The sequence below is a fragment of the Silene latifolia genome, chromosome 2 (assembly GCF_048544455.1).
Source record: "Silene latifolia isolate original U9 population chromosome 2, ASM4854445v1, whole genome shotgun sequence".
Classification (NCBI taxonomy): domain Eukaryota; kingdom Viridiplantae; phylum Streptophyta; class Magnoliopsida; order Caryophyllales; family Caryophyllaceae; genus Silene; species Silene latifolia.
In genome coordinates this window covers 21799679-21803636 of record NC_133527.1, presented here as the reverse complement: position 1 = coordinate 21803636, position 3958 = coordinate 21799679, and the positions used below count along the sequence as shown (strand labels likewise).

Here is a 3958-nt window from a genome sequence, read left to right as displayed (position 1 = left end):
TCACCTCCTAGAAAATCCTTTCTACAATTTCCAACTCCCAAATAACCCACCTCAAACACCACCTTCTCATATACCAAATCCACCACCACCACCAATGGCTTTACGTGACCATAACCGTCCTAACCACAATGATGCTTGTGACCCAATTAATTTTGGCACATTGGCTCCCAACAACTTTGAGATGCATCCCGCCCAAGTCGGGTTGATTGAGAAGGATTTGTTCGGGGGGGATATTGAAGAGGATGTCCATGCTCACCTCCGGAAGTTTAAGAGGAAGGTTTCAATGATGAAAAAGAATGGGGTGTCCGAGGACACCTTGAGAATGATGTTGTTTCCGTTTTCATTGACGGGCAAAGCAGACCGATGGTTGAACATTCACCCACCGGATACTTTTACTACTTGGGATGCCTTGGCTAAATCATTCATGGCCAAATATTACCCTTCCTCAAAGACCGCGATGCTCCGTAATGAGATTCATACATTTCAACAAGAGGATGGGGAGTCTTTGGGTGAAGCTTGGGACCGTTATCAAGACTTGATAGCAAGTTTCCCCCACCATGGAATACCGGAATGGTACATCACTCAAACATTCTTCCAAACTTTGCTACCGAGGACTAAGGAGATGGTAAATGCCTCCGCGGGGGGAGGATTTGATCACTTGAGTGATGAAGAGGGCACGGCATTGATCAAGAAAATGGTAGATTCGGAAGCAAACTATGGTTCTAGAGGAAACATGCTAAGAAGGAATGGGAAGTTTCCTAAGGAAAACTCCTCCAACTCCGAGACAAATGCCAAGCTCGACTTACTCACAAAACAATTTGAGAAGTTTCAAAGAAATCAGGTGCACCAAGCCGCAACCTCACATGGGGCACCCATGGAGGAAGTGGCTCAAGTCTCAAGTTGTGAACTTTGTGGAGGAAGTGGTCACACATATGACTTGTGTGCCAACAATTACAACAACTTTGATGGGAACAATGTGCAAGAGGTGAATGCTTTCCAAGCATTTAACAATTTTTCCAACCGTCCACCTAGACCCTCATTCAACAACAACCAAGGATCCAACCAAAACTTTGCCAATCAATCTCAAGCATACCAAGACTATAGGGGTAACCAAGGGAACCAAGGTAATCAAAACTTTTACCAAGGAAACCAAGGAAACCAAGCTAACCAAGGGTTTGGACAAGGATTCAATCAAGGATACAACAACAATGGGTTCAATCAAGGATACAACAATAATCAAAGGTACAACCAAGGGCAAAATCAAGGGTTCAATCAAGGGTACCATGGGAACAACCAAAATTCCAACTTTAAAGATCAAGGATATGACTTTTCTCTTCCAATTTCCAACCAACCTTTCAACCAAGAGCCACCATTCCAAGCAAGCAATACCATGGGAGATGATAAATATGAAAACTTGGTGAAATTGATAGGGGATTTGGCAAGTAATACCCAACAACAAATCAAGAGTCTTGAAGCTAAAGTGGCTTCCCAAGCTCTCATGAGTTCTCAAAAACCACCGGGTGTATTTCTAAGACAAGGGCAAAATCCAAGGGACCCTATGAAGGCAAAGGAAGTTAATGCTATCATGGTTGGAGTTGAAGAGGAAAAAGAAGAGTCATTTGATTTGCCAAGTCAAGAGGAGTTATCTTACACTACTCCCTTTTCCATGGCTATGGAAACATTTCAAGAAGTTGACCATGAGCCCGAAAAAGAGAGCATAGAAGACTATGTGCTTGAGCAAATAATGACAATTCATGGTACAAACTTGGATGTTGAAGTTGACCCGGATAAGGGAGAGATGGTTATGACTACACCAACTATTATGAGTGAAGAATTTGTGCTTGAGGAAATTATGAAAGCACCAAATGTGATGGTAGAAGTTGAGGAGAACCCGGAAAAGGAAGAGATGGTCATGATAGAAGAGCACTCTTTGGCCAAGCAAAAAGAAGTCATTTCTAGAAGAGTGGACATTAGTGGACATGAGCTTGATGCCTCAAGTGAAGAGTGCAATGTGGTCAAGTCTAAAGAAATCCCCGTCAAACTTGATGACCCCGGAAGTTTCTCAATTCCATGTACCGTCGGTGACCAAAAGGTGGATAGTGCTTTGTGTGACTTAGGGGCAAGTGTGAGTGTCATACCACTTGCCCTTGTGAAGAGGTTGAATATTTCAAGCTTAGCCCGCACTTCCATTACAATCAAACTTGCCGATGGAACAATCAAATCTCCAAATGGGATTCTCAAGGATATCATGGTTCAAATTGGTAAGCTTTCAATTCCTACCGACTTTGTTGTGTTGGATATCCCTATGGGAAGAAGTTCTCGTGTCATTCTTGGTAGGCCATTCTTGGCCACGGGAGGAGCTATCATAGATGTCAAAGAGGGACGATTGTCATTCAAAGTCGGGGAGGAAAAAGTTGAATTCAAGCTACCACATACTTCAAAGAAAACTGTGGTTCAAAACATGTTTGCCGTGGAGACATTAGAACTCCATGAGAATGAAGATGAGAACATGGAGCTCTTAATTTCTTGTGAGCCAAAAGTTGATGATGAGCCACCGGATAAGTTCCTTGAAGAACAAGTGAATGCTAAAGATAAGTGTGGGGAAATGAGTAAGACTTGGGAAACCAAGTTCGATTCTAGCACAAATGCCCCTCCAAATTCAAAACCAAGAATTGAAAAGAAGAAACCAAAAAGATGGAGGAAGAGATCGAAAGGAAAAAGGGTATGTGACCCTAATGTTGACAAAGAGACTAAGGAAAAGCTTGAAGAAGAAATGAACCGAAAATGGCAAGAAGTTCAAGATGCCATGAGTAAGTTGCATGCTTTGATGATGAAGAACAAGGGTTCATGTGTTGTTGATCCTTGTATTGAAGGTAGAAGGTTGGTGGGATCTCGGGATATTGATCCCGGTTGAATGAAGTCTTTGAATGAAGAGGTTTGGTGGAGTCACTTAAGAACCACCGCAATGTACATATTCTCTTTCTCTTTAATTAAGTTTTTACCGCATTTTGCATTTAGTGACATGATTCGAAAAGGAGCTAATCCAAATTAGCTCTCTTTGCATTCATATAGTATAGTTGCATCATATTTCAATTCCTCATATAGAATAGATCATGCATTGCATACCTATTTGAAAACCACTAAAAATTTGAAAAATCAAAAATCACCAAAAACATGTATTTCATTTCCGAATTTCCTCCACACATTGATTTCCATTGGAAATATGTAAATAAAATAAGTGTGGGGAGGAAATTCCATCATTTTAAAAATACAAAAACATGTTATTTATTTTCAAATATTCAAAAAAATCCAAAAACATGTTCTTTAATTTCGAAAAAATCAAAAACCACCAAAAATATGTTGTTTATTTTTCCTATTCTCTCCCTATACTTTGTTCCATTGAGGACAATGTAAATTTCAAGTGTGGGGAGGGAAATATCCACTTTGTGAATATTGTCTATATTTGTTCATATCATTATATACTTGTAAATTTAAGAAAAATTAAGAAAATGCCTAAAAATCGAAAAAAATTCCAAAATTCCAAAAATATTGCATTGTATATATATGTTTGGCTAACCTTTGACATATACATCGACCATTTGAGGCAAAAAGGAGCTAGAAGTCGCTTGGTAAACTCGTTCTAATCTCTTACTCCTTTACCGTTCTTTCTTTATATATCTTGCATATTTGAAGGAGAATGGGATTTTGTGCCTTGGATGTTCCCTTGGGGAACTTGTGGATTGTTGGTGTTGATGTGTTGCTAGGATTAGTCAAAATTGTTGCATTTTTACCTTATGTTCATTTCAATTTCTTGCATGCATTTGTTTCACTTGTATATATGTGTTGTGTTTCCTTCTCATTGCATTGAGTTTGTATATAAATTTTTGAATAAAATTTGGTCTAGGAAGGGAGTATGATACCCTCTATGATGATATTGTCTAGGTCGTGTCTTTCCCCT

General features: G+C 39.5%; 1 non-coding gene across 1 annotated transcript; it reads right to left on the bottom strand.

Moving 5' to 3' along the window:
* Positions 1–457: 457 nt before the first annotated feature.
* On the bottom strand, positions 458–564 carry LOC141644895 (small nucleolar RNA R71). Its single transcript, XR_012544497.1, has one exon. It is a non-coding gene; the product is annotated as a small nucleolar RNA R71 (small nucleolar RNA).
* Between the last annotated feature and the right edge of the window lie 3394 nt (positions 565–3958).